The sequence below is a fragment of the Ambystoma mexicanum genome, chromosome 6p (genome assembly GCF_040938575.1).
Source record: "Ambystoma mexicanum isolate Mex_15411 chromosome 6p, UKY_AmexF1_1, whole genome shotgun sequence".
Taxonomy (NCBI): domain Eukaryota; kingdom Metazoa; phylum Chordata; class Amphibia; order Caudata; family Ambystomatidae; genus Ambystoma; species Ambystoma mexicanum.
The window spans coordinates 1460125163-1460146395 of NC_090935.1; the positions used below are offsets into that span (position 1 = coordinate 1460125163).

The 21233-nt window shown below is 43.0% G+C and overlaps 1 protein-coding gene across 1 annotated transcript in view; it reads right to left on the minus strand.

Annotated features, from left to right (window-relative positions):
- The window catches only part of LOC138510848 (low-density lipoprotein receptor-related protein 4-like), a 495073-nt gene that overhangs the window by 256076 nt on the left and 217764 nt on the right, over positions 1 to 21233 (minus strand). The gene's annotated exons all lie outside the window — the stretch shown is intronic.

Sequence of the window (21233 nt, forward strand, 5' to 3'; positions counted from 1 at the left end):
CCACTCGCCGCCACTCTGCGTCCGCTCCGCGTCCCGCCCTGCCTCTCATTGTTGGAGGAGGAGCTTTTCACCTAATCTACCTACAAGAACCACCGCGGAGCGGACGCGGAGTGGCGGCGAGTGGCAGTCCTGCAGGTTACTGTGCAAGCAGAGTCTGTCCTCCCTGCCTCATTGTTGGAGGAGGAGCTTTTCACCTAATCTACCTACAAGAACCTCCGCGGGGCGCGGAGCGGACGCGGAGTGGCAGTCCTGCAGTCATGGCGGTCGTGGCTGCGGGAGTTGCGTTCGCCCCAAACTCCCCCCCCAATTGAGGAAAAGCGCAGGTTGCGCAGTACACGTCCCAACTGGGACTCCGATGAACCGCTGCCTTTGGATTTGCCAAACATCAAAAGAATTGTAGGCGTGAAAAGCCCAAAAGGGAAACGAAGACCCACTAAGCATGATATGCTTAAATCCCCAAATGACATTTTAACTGAAATTCACCTTAATTCTCCACCGGCAACTGTCTTGACCTCGGCCGAGGCCGAAAACGAGTTAAGGAAGAGTTTCGAATCTCCTTTAAGAATAACGACAAACTCGTGCATTTCAAATATGGAAACGCCAACAACAACCATGACTAACTTGGGAAACTCCCACCCTTTGTCCCGCTTACCTGGTGCTCCCGGAGGGGGGACCGGGTTGGCGTCGTCTGGTGATGTGGTTCCCGGTTTGGCCGGCGGAGGCCCTGGTCCGCCGGAGATCTCGGGAAGTGCTGTGCACACGACACCGGCCGCCGTCGCAGGGGACGGTGGGGGTCGGCTGCTGGAGGGCGATGCGGTGGAAGCGGGGGAGGGGCGGGTAGTGGAGGACCCGTCCCCCTGGTTGCCGTGCAGGCACAGATCCATGGCTGCATGGGAGTCGGACGGGGGGGGGGACGGAGCTGCCGGAGGTGTGCCTGGTCCTGCCTGGTGGCGGGGAGGAGTCAGGCCAGTCGAGAGAGGCGGGCCAAGGAGTCGGCGTAGACACTGGGCCTCCGAGATCAGTAACTCCAACTGAAACTGACTCGGCGGCCCCATGTAATGCAAAGAAAAGACCAAGGACGTCCGTCCCCGCACCACAGAGCAGAGTAAACATTTTTCGAGGAAAGAAACACCTCATAAGGAAGGGACGACCATTGACAAATCAGATCCTCAAAGTACTGGCAGAGTCACTGAAGCCTTGAACATGAAAAAGGGGAAAGAGAACGAAAAACCCCCCTCTCAGCCGTCTTTAATGAGCTTCTTCAAAGTTATTAGTGTCGGCCGCTTCTCCCCTAACGTTGAAATAACTGATTTGGAAATATTGGAAGCCATCAAAGATTATCCGCCCTTATCAAAGCATAGGAGGTTGGAACGACAAGCGGCATTTGATCCGCCATCAACTTCTCAAAGCTCCCTAGCCCCGGAAGCTTTGCCAAAAGAGTCAATCAACTTGGGGGCAAAGGAGCAACAGATCTCCACGAACACGAAGAAATTGCAGGGCAGAAGGAATATAGTCCCGCCCACACAAGAGCAGGAAAGTGAAACATCGCCCTTAGCGGCAGAGAAAACGCAAAACATGGAACAAGTTTGTGAATCCCAAAAAGAGCCCAAAATATTAGCAACTAGCTCTAAATGCGACAGAGAACGGAGACAAACTGATAAGGATGTCCCCTCCACAGCGATAATGAAACAACCTCCAGATCCTGCTCTTAAAATCATTGATCCCAGTTTAATAGCTGGGCAAGCATCCAACAGCTCCCTACCTACCAGACCACCCAGTAGGAAATGGGCGCCATTAAACCTGTTGGAAAAGGGGACGGCTGGAGCAATTGCAAGAGAGACTACCGGGTTCTCTCCCATACTTGACTCTTCACCCATAATGGTCCCAACCACATGTCGCCCAGGGCATATAAGATGCGAAGGTCTGGAAGTAGGACCGGTTGGCATGCATCAGCGACCCCTACATAGAGGCCTCTCACTTGATAATTCTTTGAACAATCTGCAACAAAAACCATCGAGTACGACAAACTTTCTTACACCAAGGAAGATTCCCGCCCAAGGCTTACCCCCAGCGAAGGAGACCCCGACGAAAAAGCCTGACATGACTACCATCATGTCAGCCATCACAATTGCACTAGCTCCTTTCATAAAACTCTACGAGTCCATGAATGATACCTTAAAGGACCACACGTCACTGCAGGCCACGATACTTACAAAATTGACGTATTTGGAAGGATATGTAATGGCCCAGACCGACCGGCAAAAACAGCTTGAAGAAAATCTTCACTGCAATTTACCTACTCGGTCTTCAGCCGCGTTACCACTTTTATTGTCCGGCAGACAAATTAGTAAATGATAAGTCCCATGAACAAATGTCACAAATTGATCTAACTACCTCAAGTCATCGAACTTTATCTTGTAAGACAAAGACTTCATTAACAGCAAAAACATTTGTAACAGCAGCAGAAAATTGTAGAAGCACGGAAGTTCTTCTAATTATAGATGAAAACAACATTCCACAATCTGCCACTACGGACCAGCCATTTAAAATCTTTACAAAAAAAAGACTCCTGACCTAGCAAAAGCATCACTAACAGAGGAAATCCCCTGGAACAAAAAAGACTCAAGTTCCCACAACGGGCACAAAGAAGAAACTGTCTGATCCTCAGCCACTAAGATTGGGACCGCAAGAAAGCAATTCTCCCAAGCAGCTCCCAGGTAAAGCCCAAGATCCAGTTACACACTCACCGAAGGCAGTGGATGAATTTATGGGAAACGAAAGCCTAATGAACTTATCTCAACACTTAGAAGACCAGTTCGAAAAGTGACTTTTGGAGTTTCCCCTGATAGCCCAACAACGACTTCTTTCATCAACAGGGTTCAAAGCCCCCGAAGTTTTGACGCTTGAAGAACATCGTAAAAAAACTTTAACAGAGGCGCTTGAAAAAGAAGGAGTTAGAACGAAGAATAAGCCTTGCAACGCCCAACAGTCCCCAGAAAAAAGACAACGATCGTCTATGCTGGAAAGTCCAACGAAGAAAGCTCGATGGTCAAATTATAGTACTGAATCGCCTAGACATTCTTCGAAGCAACGAAAAAAGACAAGAAATTCGCCATCTAATTCACATACGCAAAAGTCCTATGCTCCAGACCATCGATACCACTCGCAGACAGATAAATATCATAAAGACCAAAAACTAAAAGGCGATGGCAATTAAAGCTGGAACAAATTAAAGGAAACTTTGATGACATAATTCTGAATAGGAGATCAGTGCTAACTTTGCTCCACCATGTTCGCAGCTTGAGAGTAATAACTGATGACCTGAAGATTGTGGACCCTAGCCATAAAAAGGGCAGAGCACAAACTTACCTCTACATCTCATCGGAAACGATAAAAAAATCTTTTGATTAAAGAAGCCGACGAGTTGCTCCGACTAGGATACGATCTCACCATTCTGAAAGAAAGCAGAACATTGTCCAAATCAGAGAACGTGGAACGGCAAACCTCTGAGTTCCTATGACCTCGGCACAGACAGCATGAACTGCCAACAACCTCAAAGAGCCACATGATAAAAAGTGAAAAGTCTCGTTTAAAAACAAATAAGACAACTACGCAACGATTGGCCGAAACGGTGCCACTTCCTTCTGGTTTGGGGAAAACTATTAGACAAGAAGTGCAACATGGTTCCAGGGACGAAAAGTTAAAGCCAAAATCTACGTCTGTTTTGAGTCTCTGGGCCTGGCTGCCAAAAGCTCTTATAGCAAAAAAATCCTCATAGCAACAAAGGCCCCCTCTAGATGTCAGCGAGGAGCGACAATTACCTACTGTAACTAACTTAAGACTTGTCTCATGGAACACCAGAGGCTTCCACCACCTAACTGTTTCAGGAGACGTAAATTTGGGCGATTTTGACATCCTGTCTCTACAAGAAACATGGCTCACCAAACCACCGAGACTAGACGGTTATGAAATAACTCTAGCCCCGGCGAAAAAGAGCATCAAGGGCCGCCCATCATCTGGTCTATTGACGGCAATTCGTATAGGCCATGGATTAAAGCTGAAAAAAATACTAACGGCAAACCAGTCTTTACTAACTGTGCTCCTAATATGGACACATAAGCTAGCCACTGACGACGAAACGCATACATCGCCGGTGGCAATCATAAGCACCTACTGGAATCTGGCCAATACAGAAGCTGGAATTTACATGAAGGAAATGGAAGCGGCCATTGATGAAATTCTGGCTATTTATCAAATATCTTACCTGTTAATCTGCGGAGATTTAAATTCAACTACTCCCTTGCAAAAACCATATGTTACGCTCACCTGACTCCCACGGAGGCGCTGGCCTGGTTCGCGCTGCTGTGACCTCTTCTAAGGTGATGCGCAGGGTTCGGAAGACGGACTGGACCGGGCCCCCAAATCTGGCTTGTCTGGCTCGCAGAAGTATCCTTCTGTGGGCGAAAATAGGGGATTAACTGTCTGCGGGCTAATGCAATCGGCCTCCCACTTTCCCCTCTCACCCTCCTCGAAACCCTTCTGTGATTTCTCGTAGTGTCTCACCTTAGGGTCTGGAAGGACAAGCTCTCCATCCTGCTTCTGATGCAGGGGCGCGTTGGTATCCAGTTACTTCACTGGATTTTCGGATTGGTGAGAACCAAACTTGCTTGGTTTCCAGGTAAGTTTTTTGATAAGAGGGTCCCCTTGTGTCCATGCATTAATGTACTAATGCTTGTGTCTTTTTCCCCATAGGGGCCGGGGTACGGAATGCCAGGGAACAGGCACCGACCCGAGATGAGGTGAAATCCTTGTAGAAATCAGGTAAATCTTTAATGAGCGTTTTTTGGTAATGTCTTTTCATTCGCTCATTAACGCTGATGTCTTTTTTCCCCCCTTAGGGGCCGGGGTCCGGAAATGCCAGGATGCGGCGCGGACCCGAAATGAAGAGGGAATGAATCAACAGGTAAGTCTTAACATGGAGATTTAGCTTTCCTTATTCCCTTCTCTCTCACCTTTTGTTCTGGTCTTCTTCTCCCTAGGCGCTGGGGCGTGACTGCGAATCCGGATGATCGCTGCTGAACATGGAGGCGCCCTGTAAAGGTGAGTGGAATGCGGCGCTGCAGCGATCGACGCGATGAGCTTTTAAATAAAAGTCTTTCTTTTCAGGATTGTCGGCGAGATGTCTCCGGGATGCGAATTTAGCAGGTAAGGACTTTTCCTTCTTCTGTTCTCTTCTTCTCTTCCTTTGCAGGTGATCCAGGATGCTGGCAGGCGTGGCAGAAGTCAGGATGCAGGAGCAGACACAGTGAGCGTCCAGCTGCTAGATGCAGAACAACGCGAAGCACGTGTGGCTGTTCGGGTGGGGTTTAAATAGCCTTGGAAGAAGTTCCAGGTATGTATCCTTCCTCCAATCAGGTATGTATCCTTCCCCGACCACGACCAGATGGTAAATTAGTCCCACAGGTAAAGTAGTTCCTTTCAGGCCTCAAGGAGGCCAGGATCCTGCAGCATGGTCTGCATCAGGTAAGTGCACCCAAGCACTCCCATAATGAGCCTGGCGCCCATGGCGCCAGGACTGATGTCTTTTATGAGCCTGGCGCCAGGACACTGTCCAAAGGGCCCCTATATGGGGTTGCTGGGTCCTTCCTTGGGGACTGGATGTCTGCTTTCGGGGACGCAGGGCTTGAACCGGCTCCCCGGGAGCGGGCATCATGACACCATACGCCAGCGGATCAGAGAGGAAGGTTATGGCAGAATTTAATGAACTCTAGAGAATTACACAATCTCGAGCTGGTCTTCCCTAATTCGGATCGCATCGCAACATGGTCAAATGGAATGATGGAATCAACTATTGATCATATATTTACCTCGAGAGCCTTTTTGGATCTGATTTCAACCTTCGAGGTAATTAAAACAAAATCCAGCGATCATAACTTGTTGAGTTACTTGTAAAACCTTGACCGATCCTGTGGAGATCTTGGATTTTCAATTGGAAGCGAATAGGCAAGGAAACAGACTCTCTCAGCAGAAAACATCAAGGCGCTGACGGATAATTACAAAATTCTTGAACTTGAAAACCAGTCCAATAAGACAGACTATGGACCTTTACTTACATTGTACAAGAAGCCCTGTACTAAGATCTATTCATCACCAAAGTCAAAAACCATAGTTACGATATCCAGGTAGTCGAAAAGCGACAGATCTATCGGAAAACTGTGAGAAATGCATCAAAACAAACTGCCGCCAATGCTGAAAATCTAAAGCGTGATGCAAAAATCGCTTACCGTTCATGGCTGCGAACTCACCGATTGAACATGCATCAACAAGACGCTGAGGCAATTATCAAATCTATCTGTTCAAAGAACTCAAAAGAATTCTGGTCCCTGTTAAACGCTACATCATCGACGTCTTCCAGAAGTATCCAAAATACAATAGGAGAAAGTGCATGGAGAAAACATAGAAAAAACCTTCAAATCTCCTCTTGATAGACAACCTACTAACTATGGAAAGTGTTCATATGTGGGATAGATTGGATGACAAAGATGACATTTTCAAACTAATAAAGTCGTTAAAAAATTTGAGAGCTCCGGGGCCGGAGGGCATTACCAACATTGATCTGAAAGCTCACCCGGCTGCTTGGACAACATTTCTCAGTGAAGTCTTCGCAAGATGCTCGGATTCCAGAACGATTCCTGTTTCGTGGACGTCGGCTATCATGGTGCCCATCTACAAAAAAGGAGACCCAAACAATCCCGCAAACTATCGGCCAATAGCCTTAGTGGACCCAATTGGAAAGGTTTACGGTTCTCTACTTCTGAAACGATTTCAAACTTGGGCCAACGAGGCTCCGTGTAATGACCACTTTCAATCTGGATTCAAGAGGAACACGGGAGCCACAGTCAACATCTTGTCGCTGAGCCTTCTCAAAAGTAGAACGATGGAAGGAGGTCCTGGGCTATATCTGGCGTTTATCGATTTTACTCAAGCTTTTGACAGAGTCGATAGATTACTCCTATGGAAAAAACTTGAAGCTTGGGCATGTCCAAAAGAAATCTTGGACCCCATTAAAGCCCTCCATACGAACACTACGGTCAGAATTCGATTAAATTGTAAAGGATCCCTCTCTACAGCTATCGCGACAAACAGAGGAGTTAAACAAGGATGCCCCCTGGCGCCTTCAATTTTTTTGGCATATATTGGAGATTTGCAGCTAACAGAATCTTCGGTAAGATCTTTCCCACCAAAATTGGGGGCGCAAAAAATAAGTAGACTCCTTTATGCGGATGATTTAATCCTGATAGATCAGACTCCAGTGGGCTTGCAACGCCAGTTGGATAACCTCGACTCCTATGTGACAGCAAATAACCTGGAAGTAAACAAGGAAGACACAAAAATCCTTGTTTTTGAAACAGTGAAGAAATCTGATAACAACAAATGGTACTACCGCTCGTCTCCGATTGAAAAAGTTCAGAGCTTCAAATATCTAGGCGTGATATTGGATAGTACAAAAAAAGAACTAGCCATGCAGGAAGCGCTTCATTCAAAAATGAGGAAACTAGCTACAAAAGACAAAGCAATCGATAGAAAATTTGGACGATTCTCGATGATCCCAGCTTTGAACTTTTATAAATCTATAGTAGTGCCTTCTGTAACATACGGAGTGGAGGCTATGTTACAACTTCCTACCATTATCTGGCACAAACTCAAAGCCTACTACAGGAGAACCGTCCTGGGATTGCCCTCCTCTACGCCTGTTGCCTCAATACGCAGGGAGCTGAGCTTGCTGTCCCCGTTAGGGTCAGTAAACTGTAGCTCTCTAAAACTGTACAGAAAATGCTTTATACCAACGAGTCCCACCTTGTTTAAACTAATAAAGATGGAACTGGACTTGGGGACCAACAAATCGCTACAGGTTTGGAAAGAAAGGATGCTGACACTACTTAAATCAATCGAGAGTGACTAAGAGGAATTGCGGTCTAACCCATCGAGGATCCTAAGAAAACTGAAAGATCTTGCCTGGATTCAGACATTGGTCAAAGCCTCAGAAAATAAACGCTTCATCTGCCTCCAAATATAAAATAATTGAATGACCTCCAGGGTTACGTAAAACAATTCCCGAACAGGCAAGCAAGAAACTGCCTTCTGAGAGCTAGGCTAAATCTGCTTCCAACAAACGAGATCAAATTTATCAGAGGCTTATCAGTTACCAGCAACTGTAGACTTTGTAAAAAGCCAAGCGAAAAGGAAACAGTAAGGCACCTTCTCCTCAACTGCACAGAAATTGGGAAAGTTAGGTCTAGCTACATGCAACATTTTGCGTCTGATCTAACGCTTGAATCCGAACTATGCTGGTGGTCAAGGATGATTAGTGGAGATAGATCAACCTGGCTAACTGCGACTACTAAAATACTTCAGTATGCTCTGAGTAAACTAGAAACCAACTCAGCATAAAACGGCAAATTCAAAGGGCCACTAGTTGGCTGAAGATTCTAGTGAATTCGAATAAAAACTTTTAAATCTTAAAACACAGAAGATAACTTGACACATCGACAAAAGTAAAAGTTTTGTAAAAATCAGTTGTTTGATAAAAAAAAAAATAATAATACAATCTAGCATATATTTGCTTCCAAGTGAAACAGCAATGTTGCTGTTTTCTTTTACTATTCTCAGTCACCTACATCAGAGTAGGGGGTTATAGCCCCAGAGTATACTGTCCTGTAAATCATACATCTTTAGTGCAGGAAAATCCTCCATAACCAGCTCGCTGGCAAAGCTGCGATTAGCTTTAGCATAACACAAAAGTACCAGATTTGCTTTCACCAACTAATGGTTCCAATTGCCAGTATGTGTGAATCTAATACCCAGATAATCTTATGCATTTAAACTGCTCAATGGTGGTGTGTTCAATTTAGAGAAAACATTTTCTTTCTTTTTCATGGAAAAAAAGTAATTTATTTTGGTGTTTTTACCCGATCCTAAGACTGCTTTCACAGCAAAAATTAGAAACACAAGATGGTTCTTTTTTAGGCCTAGCAGAGTGAGGCATGCAAGCACCGCATCTGAAAGTAAAGGAGTCGGGCACTTATCGCCGAGTGTTGGAGCATCAGTTGGAGTGGACATGACTTTCTCAGACACCCCATTTATATGTGGGCAAAATAATGTGGGAGCCAAAACACATCCCTTGAACACACTTTCCTCACCAACACAAAGCCATTCCTCACTGACCATGACCAGAATCACCCATCAGGGGATTCAAATAGCTACCAAACATCGAGAACATACTCCACCCTACGTAGGCTCACCAAAAGGAACTCCTACTCAAGTTTAGATGCATTGAGATGGGTCCAAACCAAAGCACAGACCCCAATGCCTGTCAACAATCTAGATTGCACAAAAAAAGAACAGTGCAAACTGAGCACTATTCAGCTCACCATGAGAAATCAACGACTCAGGTCAAGAACGCTTAAACGCCCAACCATCAAAGCCACTACACAATTCAAAACCACCCCCACTATTCTTACTGCGGTAGAACCCCCCCAACTCACTAAATAAGACCGCCATTAACACCAGAAAGCATCAAGCCACCCTAAGTAAAGTTAGGAACTCCCACACACTACCCAGACCACTGACCCAACCCATCACAGATCTCAAACTAGCGTTCATTAACGCACGATCCATAGCAGCCCATGCCCCAGAAATACATGGCTATATATTGACAGCGAACTAGATATGCTCATAGTGACCCACACTAGCCATCCCCATCCTGCCCAACTACACTATTCTCAGAATGGTAGAACCAAACCAGTAGGTGGGGGGAGTAGCCATTATTGCAAAAACCCATCTCAACCTAAGAGCATGCCCCATAAATAATCCAGAGGGATAAGAAATTGTACTCAAACTTGCCACCAATCACAAAACCACTATTAACTTAGTAACAATATACTGAGCACCAAATAAAAACTCCCAGCCAGACTTAGACATACTGCTACTACCAACTCCATTGATCAAACCCAAAACAAAATGCATCGTCCTTGGCGACCTGAACCTTGGCTTTAACGATAGGCAAGATCACAAAGCGGAATCACTACATAAGCATAGAGATCTAATAATGCGCTTCCGTTTGAACATCCTAAAAACAAGGACAAACCTGGTCAGATACGGCCAGGCAAAAGAAAAGCTTTGTAGATTATGCAAACAAGAAGATGAAACGACTCGACACCTAATCATGTTTTGCCAAGAGCTCACAACCGAAAGGGGATGCCTATTATAACCAATACTGTCTCCAGCATGCAATCTAGATTCTGACCTATGGTGGTCAGCCCTATATGACAATCCAAATAGGAAAACTACTAAAGCCTTAGGGATTTTTCTTGAATCAATGCTAAAGAGACTTGAAATGGTGCAAAAACATAACAGACAAAATTTGGTTAACACACAGCCAAACCTGGATCAAATCTGATGCAGAACTAAGAAAGAAACAAAACAATAGGTTTGGCTTGTGTATGTGGATGAGGGAAAAATTTGTTTATAAGCAAAAGTTTGTATTTTTTTACGCTGAAAGCTTTAAATAAAAAATAAAATAAAAAAAAAACATGATTCCCTCAAAGACATGCTATTCACACAACTTGTGAATGCACCATACCACATTAAAAGGTAGAACACTAGACTGGGTGTTATCCCTTAATACCCCAGTCTCCATAGACACAATCACCCCACTGCCTTGGACAGACCACCATAGCATTAAATTCTCCATCTCGTGCATAGAACCTGTTCTACCCAAGATAACCACATTGGAATCCTATGTAACTAGAAATAGTCACAATCTCACAGCTGAAAACCTCAACCCTATCCTAAAAAACACCCTTACAGACAAGATTACAAATGACAACCCCTGCACCATTGCAGATACCTACCTTAACTGCCTCACTAATACAATAGATACCCTAGCACCCTGTGTCACCAAAACTAGACGCGCCCCAACAAAAAATCATCATTTTGGTTTTACGAGGAACTAGTAGCACTTCGGCGCATCAAACGCTTCTGCGAACATCGATATACTAAAGCCCAAACTCTCGAAACAACTGAAGCGTTTAACTCAGCAAACAAAATATACAAATCAGCCATCATTGCTCATAAAGCAAATGCTATCAATACCAGAATCAGTAATGCCTCCTCAGACGCAAAAGATAACTGTTTTCTATCCTCAAAGAGTTGGAAAACCCCATTCTGGTTATCCCTGTCCAACTGAGCAAAGAATGGTGCACCACCGTTCAAGACGCCCTAGCCACTAAGATCAAACTATTACAAAACAAAATCATCACTAAAAGGAAAATTCTAGCAGAAAAGCATACACTGGCAGACTAATTCCAGCCCCACAGTATCTAACACCCCAGTCTTCCACTTCGCACCAGTTTCCCAAGAAACAGTGCTTAAAACCATAAACAAACTAAAGGCATCCAGCTGCAAAGGAGACAACTTCCCAGCACACTTAGTCAAACTATGTGCCTCACACCGCTCATCAAAAATTTTGTTAATGCAACCTTCAGCTCCAATCTTGTCCCAGCAAGCATCAAAAAAGTTTGGGTTACACCCTTACTAAAAAAAGCCATCACTTGACCCACTAATTCCAACTAACTAGAGGCCCATCACAACTGTCCCATTACTTCGCAAAACTAGCGATAAAATATCTTATAACCAAATTCAAACCCATCTTGAACAGAACAAACTCTTCGGAGCTAGACAATTGGTTCAGACCGGACCACAGCACCGAAACCGCCCTCACCAATCTGAAAATACAAATCGACTCCATCAAAGATTCAGGAAAAATGTCACTACTGCTGCTGCTGGACCTTTCAGCAGCGTTTGACTTGGTAGACCATGACAAACTATGACACACTAACCAAAGATTTCAGATTCGACAGAGGCCACCCTCTGGATCAAATCTTTCCTAGCTGATAGAACTTCGAGTCTCCATTGGGAAAGAAGCAGCTGACCCTATAGTGGTGCCCACTACAAGGAGTACAACAAGGATCCCCTCCCCCACCCTGTACAATGCCTATACCAAACTTATTTTCTCAGCTCTAGAAGATATGGGTGTCATCTACACAAACTTCGCAGATGACACCCAGAGCCTCATCCCCATCACCGGGGACTATGCACATGACACCCAGTCCATTAACAAAATCTATGCCATCATTCAAAACTGGATGGCATTGAATAGTCTATGTCTCAATGACGAGAAGACTGAGGTTCTCATCGTTGGTTCCCAATCTAGAATAGGTTCCCCTCCACACGGACTACACTCACATCAACAGCACGTCGATACCAGTTCTTAAGCATGTTAAAACTCTTGGCGTTTATCTAGATGCCAACCTCACCACTTGCAAACACATATCAGCCCTCTCATCCTTGACAGCATACACTGCCTAACTCATTGCGCTTAGCCGCCAATACCTTACACCCACCAAGTGCATAACACTAGCCAGAGCGTCGATACTAACCAAGCTCGACTATTGTAACGTCCTCCTTCTAGGAACCTCTAAAATGAATACAAGTAAACTACAATTGCTGCAGAATAAAGCTCTTAGAGTGGCTCTAGGCATAAAGCAATCAGATCATGTCTCCATCATCAGGAGAGAAAATCACTGGCTGCCCATCAAAGCCAGAATCCTATTCAAAGCATTATGCGCTGTCTACAAATGTCTCACCAACAAATCACAGTTATCTCAACAATCCCATAAAGAAAAAACCTATTAATAGAACACTCAGATCGAACAATAAGGAGGTACTGGAAATCCTGCGTCACGAAAGCACCAAAGCAGGGGGGGGGGGGGAGACAGTTTCAGAGTCCTGGCCCGCACCCTTTGGAACTCCCTACCACTCAATCAAAAATGAAGAAACCTTGGCCAACTTCAAAAAATCATTGAAAACGTGGCTATTCAACACATTGATTATCCAGACCTTTCCGCTCTCTTATCCCAACACAGCATCACCTGACCAACTAATCAGCCACCAATGTATTGCCCTTATGAATCACTATCGCTGTTTTATTCTTGATGTTACTGTAACATTGTACAATAACTTTTATAAGCTGTCTGTAACTTTGCCGTGATACCTAGGGTCTGGGCGTGTAACAAATGAAATAAATAAAAAGTAAATAAGATCCTCCAAGGCCTCCCACAATTTTATTTGAAGAACACCATTGAATGCTGTTTGGAGATCAATAGCCGATAAGATAGGAGGAGTGCTTGTTTTTGTGATCTACATGTGATCTGCAGGTCACAGGTGCGAATCTTGGCAAGGCCACATCCGCCTTACAGCACTTTGGCAAAACCGCTATATAAGTAACAAATCATCAATGCAGAACAAAGATTTGCTTTTCTCAGGATCACATTTCTATATCAGAAGGAACAATCTAAAACATTGAGCAACAGCACTTGTTTCAGGTTGAACAACCTGCTCGGAAATGACTAAATGTTTCCATCCAACTACTTTTCAAACCCACTAAGTAGAAGTTTTGCAAACATCTTCCCTATTATGTTTAGGAGCGAGAGAGGGCAGAAAATGAATGGCTCTTCTAGAATGCCCTTTACGTAAATGGGCACCATTTATTTCGGCATGGTTACTAAAGTTACAGCAGCATTGAATTAACAGACAAGGTGTTCATATGCTCAATTCGATTTTACATATTTCAGTTGGTATAGCTGGGTCTGGTGCCTTCTTATGCCATTATTGCTACCTTGGCCTCAAGGGATAATATCGGGACATTGGAAAATGTGCGATTGATGGTAATAACATTATATGTTTGCACAAAAGAAGTTGGGCATTCAGGGTAAAGACCCTTAAATTTATCAAACCTCATTTCTATATATTAATCTGTATTTTAGTACAGCCATCCATAGAGCCCACCATTACCAGCTTTCAGAATTTTATATATATTTCCGTGATGGCATTAAAAAGCAGGCTCGATTGATCTTGCATATTGGCCCTTTTTTGACAGCAAGCTAACTTATACCTTTGCCTTGCTCAACATATTTCATCTTTTTGGCATGTCTGCTCGGATCTTTCAAACGATGAGATGTTTGACTGAGAGTCCTCGTCCAACCAATTGACTCATTATCGCATGTTCCCTTAGCATTTTGTTTGGTTTCATTACGAGTTCATTTATTTCAGTTACAATTTTCTCAAAAAATGTATTTCATCATTAGAGGCCAACAGATCTAACAGTACTCTTTCTAATCATGGCAATATATTTCTATAAATGCACATAATTGTGTTACCCTTCAATAGTGATCCCCAGATGTGTTTCGAATCGCCAGTTATTTCTAACATGCCATTCTTAGGATCCATTCTCTCTTATTTGGAATAATGAAAATCAGGTATTTGAAGTGGCCAGTGATCACGATCCAAATGGATAAGAGCTGAAAAGGGTTTAATGGCTACTGCTGACTTCAGGAAAACAGATATGGCTGCTATAATTTCCACTTCCATGGGTCTCAATAGCTAGGCGATCCCCTATGGTCTGCCTATTGTAAGCCCTCACGCCTGGTAAATTTGTGAAAATTCCAAAGCATATTTTTGTTTTGCCTTATTGGATAAGATGCTAGGAGATCATCCCAGGCCCTCTTCATCTGCGTTTCCAGAACACAGAAAGCCTGTGCTAACATGTTCTGATCGCAAAACGTTACAATGAATTAGACAAAAGGTGAAATAGTTTATGTGCTTGTGTATGTTTATTATGTATTCAGCCAACATGTGTTTTGACAATCAAAGGATTCTTTGTCAAGGAGAGAAATATCAAATTGGATTGTTCGGAAACAATACACCGGTCACCGGCCCTGTGTCAGCTGTTGAATGTATGAAGCAGTTGGGTCTGATGGCTGCCGGCAATGCAAGAGTATGACCCGTTTGACCAAGTGATCAAAATGCAATTAGTATAGCTGTTAAACAGCATGTGTGGTTGACACATCAGTGGGTTTTTAAGCGCCATGTATGGGCCAGATGTCTTTAAATTAGGTGATCCCCTGCCTGCCGGCAAAGAGGATTGTAATGACTTTCCACCAGCAATGGGGGCAGAGTTTGGCATCCCCATATCTTTAGGCAATGTCATTGAAGATGTATTCCTGGAGCATGATTCCAATTGGAGACAGAGGCTTGCACTGGAGGTTCAGGCCACCATGTCGAATAATTTGAGCACCTTCTGACAAGTTGCTTCTCCAAGCTTCAATTTGTGATTGTATTAGTTTTACATTTTTGATCCAATTGCCCTTTGTTACTCTATTTCAGATATATGAAACACTAGTGTCCCCCATTATAGGAACCATTGCACAATAATATTTGTGCAACAAAGGGGTTCCTGAAAACTATTTGTCAGGACACTTTATAAGAATGAGTGACTATGATGCCCACTAAAAACATTTCACTATAGTAATGAAATAAAATTGCATAAGATGTATGCAGTAAACATTTTTATTTTGACAACATTGTGGAAAACAATAGATAATGTGTGTAAACCTAACCCCCACATGAAAAAAATGATGTTTTGCATTCATCAACATTCATATCACATTCATACAAGAATACCAATTACTATAAAGTAAAACCTTGTAAAAAGAAACAATGACAGTGCTACAATAAATAAAAAAACAATTTATCCTACACAATATTTAATTCCAATAAGCAAGTCTTATTTTAAAGATACAAATAACGTCAGACATTGGCTGCAACAGTGTGCTAAATTTCTTCATCAAATGGTCTTCCTCAGGGTCAAAAATGTTTGTTCTGCAGAATCGCATCAACTTTGGGGATTCAAACAGTTTTGACAAAAGAAAAAAAACATTTATAATTTAAAATCGAGCTGGCAACAATATGCCAGCCTCATCAATTAAACGAAGATCCATATGTCAATCTGTTAACATGCTGGCAAATTTACATTGTATGTCTACCAATTTAAGAAGTGTTTCACTGCCACATTCCTGAAAAAATAATGAGGGGTCAGTGACAGGCAGACATACTGACTTAAAAGGTAACAAGAAATCTTTCTCCAACGTGGCCCACACAAATGAATGGTCATACAATTGATTGAAAGGACTGGAAATACAAAAAAGTAACCAAAGTAGTACTGAGGCCACATCTTATCTATTGTAAACGATGACCCAATTTGATCTGTTTGGTCAAATTGCTTCCTGCGTTCAAATTTGGAGTGTAGTCTTCCAAAGACATGGGAGGTATACCAACTTGCGGGTGATGCCACCAACATGTAGATACACTAAGCTTTTTATATGGTCCAAAAATGATGTGTGTTGAATGTAAGTACCACTAATGATTAATCGCTTACTTTTTAGGTAGCTGTGTTTCTTTTTTCTTGTGCATCTGCTTGCGTAGGCGTGCAGGGCTTTTTTTAAACTACCTTAAGTACTCCGAGTTTTGGTCACATGATCCAAGATCCAGAAATAGCGCGTCGCCAACAACTGTGCAGTGTGGAAGCAGCCACATTTAACTTGTGGACTACATAAAGAAACATTTGGAATAATGTTATTCTAAAAAGTCACGGCATTCTCCAGAAATTATCTGTAGATATGCATGAAGTAAAAGCACCTTACAATAGTGGTATATGTCAGAGGTTTACCACGAATAGCAACATGAGGATTATAGTACCCATGTTTATTCAATCTTATTAAGGACTAGCAAAAAGTAGCCGTTCTCCGAACAGGTTCTGTGGACAAACATGACACCACTCATCAATTGTTGAAAATCAATGATGCTGTAGGTCGCTGTTCTGATTCGCTCATCGCTTGATGTGCCTGGAATTCTGAAGTAAACTGAACTCATAATGGGCATGTGTGGCTGGCTCTCAGACCCCAGAGAAGACACTGGGGGAGGCGAGAGTTGGTGTGCTGCTGCATACTGGGATCTACAGTGCTCCCCCCGCCACCTGTTGCCTCACGCTGGTGCCGTGCAGTTCCTTACGGTGCAAATGTCCCAGAAACCGTGCATTCTAGGGTTGAGGACCAGTTCTTCATCGACTACATTGATGTTTTGCCAATTTCAGGCAACCGTCTTATGTCTGAAGGAGCTGAAAGACAAGGAAAGGGGTGGTGTGTCCAAATTTCATGTAGCCAGTCTTGTTCGGAGTGTCCAAACAAGTAACTATGCAAAATCTGGTGCAGATTGGTGAAACTGAAAGGAATTGTATAAGGAACAACGCTTCGCTAAGCCACAAATCCATAAACAAATTGGGACTTGTGCTGAAATCAAAGGGGTGGGGTGTCCAAATGTCATGTAGCCAGTATTGCCCAGCGGGTCCCAACAGGTAACTATGCAAAATTTGGTGCAGGTTAGTGAAACAATGGAATTGTATAACAACGCTTCGCCACAAACCCACACATTTTTACTTTTATAAAAATAGATAGATGGTAAAAAAAGAAACGCTTGAGACAACTCCAGAGATGCGTGATCTACAAATGCCTACAAAAATGCAGTCCATGCCAATTGGTCGTTAAAACCCGTAATATAAGATTTGAAGTGCAATATCCATTTTTGTTCAATTCTACTGAGGATGTGTCAATACGATGTGTATCCTGGACATTTTTTACATCAATTATTGTCCAACAGATGCCATCTTCATTGTGACAAGTTTCTACATAATACTGGACCATTTTGGCCTGTATGTTTTGCAATCTAACTTTAGATCTGTGCTTGGACAGTCCAATATCAAATGGTTAGCTAGTTTTACCAATATATAGTACTTCCATATGGGTGGTGGCCTTTGAGTTCAGGAAGTCCCAGTATAGACTCTAGATTCTCAGATATTTTCTTGGGTTTATTGACAGCATGTACACATGTTAAAGGTTCCTGCAGTGTTAAATGCAGAAAATGGACTCCATCTAAAATTCCCTTGATTTCATGCCATTTCGTTAAAATATCAATTTCATGATTGATGTAAAGTGATTACATTATGTGGTAGCACCTACAGTTCTACATTGAGTTAAATTCTTGTGACACAGCTTAAGGTCACTATTCCTATTCAGTGCTCTCTTTGTGGCATAAGTAATTTTAGAGGATAACTTTCTTAAATGTTGGAACAAAACTTCGGAGCCTATCAAATACTTGTTTTGTTGGCAATTTCTTCTAATACATAGAAATTAACCATATGTTAGATTGTTTTGCAACAATTGGAGATGATGGCTAGTATTCTGATCAGTTGGTTTTCGGTAAATGGCAGATTAATTCAATGAGGTCTGCAACAATTGAAATATCTAAACATGGTAAAAGATATTTTGCTGTATTGCATGGTGAATGAAGATTTGGTGTGCATGATTTAACAATGTTTCAAGTTTCATGAATGGCTCAATGTCCCCAGTCCAAAACCGGAGGATAGTCATATTACTGAACATGTTTTACATGATAGTTGGAAAAGGTTACTTGCATTATCAATGATTAGTTCTTCAAATTTCTGAAGGCCAAATTGGATGCAAGTGACCCCCAATGCCATGCCACGTGTTTGTCAATAAAATGGACTCACATGAAACATAATGTTTCTGGAGGGCAATTTTGAGTCCCTGGAAGATTAAATCGGTGAGCACTGTAATCCAGACTGAAAGGCCTCTTGACTGGAACACTCGAGATTGGTAGCTGCATGGGGATCATTGCTGGCTGGCAGCTGGGCAAGGAGTTTGATCGAGACCGTGGCTGTGGAAGATTAGAGTCCAAATCAGGGGCGCTGAGGCAAGCCTAGCTGCAGGAAATGAAATTATTTGGATGGCAAGTATATATAGATAAATAAGTAGAATCCCTCTTTCAGGATAATTGGAAAGGTGTCAGATTGGACACGAAGCAATACTTCCGTAGTCTTTACGGTACGAAAAGGTTACTGAAGCATGATGAATTCCAAATTTTTGAGTGGTGCAGGTTTTTTTTTGGTATAACGAGCCATGAGGAAAGGAGGATCACGGAAGGCTAAAATCCAAATGCTTTCATATTGCTGAAATAAATTAACGTAGGGGAGGGTCGCTTAGAGTAGCAAAAAATCATGTGTGCTGTGAATATCGTTCCAAAGTAAATGTTGATTTGTACGTGTGCTAGTACCCATGTACATGAAGTGATGTAACTAGACTGCCTGATACAAGTTGACTACCTTTATAAAGTGCGTAACTGTAAAGTGTGTAGCAGTTTTTGTGTCTACAGCCTGTCCCCTTTGCGTCCAAAAGTAAATGTAGTACCAAGTCTGGTTGTGTGTTGCTGAAGTCCTGAAGTGGCACTACCCACAATAACAGGGGGTCGTGATTGCTCTCAGGGCACTGCTTGATTCTTAAATCGTGCAAAAGATGCCATTCATGCGCATACACCATAAAGAACTCTACTGTAAAGCTGCATGGGGGGGGTGCGGAAAGTATATTGCCCCAGCCTATCTGCTGGTAATCTTCAATTTACTGATCGGAAGCCGCGTTTGACGTGGTTCCTCATGAGCATATCGCTCGCCCTGTTTGAGGAACCATCTATCATAACTGATAGCATTATGTTGAGGGCTATAACCAGAGTTATATCCATTGCCAGCGAACAATCACTAAGCCTCAGATTGAAGTCACCCCGTATAATTACAAATGGGTTCTCAATAAGTTTAGTAGTTATGACAGCACCTGGACTATCTATGCAGTTCAATAGGGAGGCTATATCATGGCCCAGGAGCATGCACTGCAAGACATTGTAAATTTTATGACCGATATTGGTTGCTCCATACCACTGAGGTTTACCCTAAGCATGGTGTTGGACACATTACGGGCCACAAATTATACCAGTATGGGTTCTGTCATAAGTTGCAAGGCCTCCAATATTTCTGCCTTTTTTGCTCGCAGTTGCTGGAACGTGGTACCCAATACATTTTGGAAGCTGTACGAGTTTCATCTTCCAGGCCTCCTGTAAGAGCAATGCGTCGATTATATATTATATATATATGTTAGATAAAGTCAGGATCCCCAAACTTGCTCTTTAGACCAGCTATATTCCAAGATAACACTCTTAAATGCCCTTCCTCCAAGCCGGGTGATGTTGGGACACCCCCCCCCCCCTCTGTGGAGAACAGCCCGTTTGTTCTATGTTCAATTGTCAAAACGCCCTCCACAAGGAAGTTGCTTTTTAGTTCTATACGAATATAACCTTTGTTGGACATTTTTGATGCTTAATGTCGAGAACATATCACAATATAATATATAATAATATAAAGTGCGCTTTTGTCTGAACCGATGGGAATCATCCAACTCTTTGGGGAGCTTGAGTACACATTTAGCACAGATTGCATTTAGTTCTCCATCTGCTGACAAGATTTTCTTAGATACCCATGTTGTCATCCTTTTACTGCCAAAACCGCAAAGTGCATTTCCTCGCTCTCTTGCTCCAGATCCATGCTGTTCCCTGTCCTGAAGTTTCCTCTTCGTGCATCCCTTCCTCGCCAAACAGTGGACGGCTTACTAGAGAAGGTCACACTGCTGCAGTTTCGGGATACCGCCTGCATCCTCCAGTTTCACTAAACACTAAAAAATAAGTCTCTTCCATGAATACTTATTGTGAGAAAATCCATCTTTTTCCACCCTTCCCTCAACAGTACTATATACCTTTGTTCAAAAACGCCATGCTGAACGCTGGCTTCCACACAAAGAGCTCCAATGCTCTCGAGCTACGGTGACGCTACAAACGAAAACATTATGTACAACTTTCTCATTTTGTTGTGCTCATTCATGGATGCTTTTCACTGCAATTTTAACATAAGGCAGTCCAAATCTATGGAGAACTGTTAATTCCATAGTTTGAGCGGAAAAGTGCTGGAACTGTACATTTTAAAATCTGCAGGTCATTTCCAAAATCTGCTAAGACTTTTGAAAGTTTGGTCATAAGTCTGCATTTTCTGCAGAAAAATCTTCCCGTACATTTGGACTGTCTCTAAACAGAACTTCAACATCGGCATCTCTAAAATGTACGCAGTACCTTCTGAAATCCAACTGCAACCTGCAATCAGAGGTTCTAATCACCACAGAGCCGACTTAGCCTTTTTGCCCTCCCATAGTCAGTAAATTAAGTGGATTTATTTACAGCAAGCAAGGGAATTAAGCATGTAGAGTCATGTAAACCTATGATCGCCTCAGAAGAAAAACGGAATCGCTATTAGATCAATACAAGCGAAATCATGGCAGAATTGGGAGGCGGGACACGTATGAAAGGTGGACTTCTGTGGTTTTAAA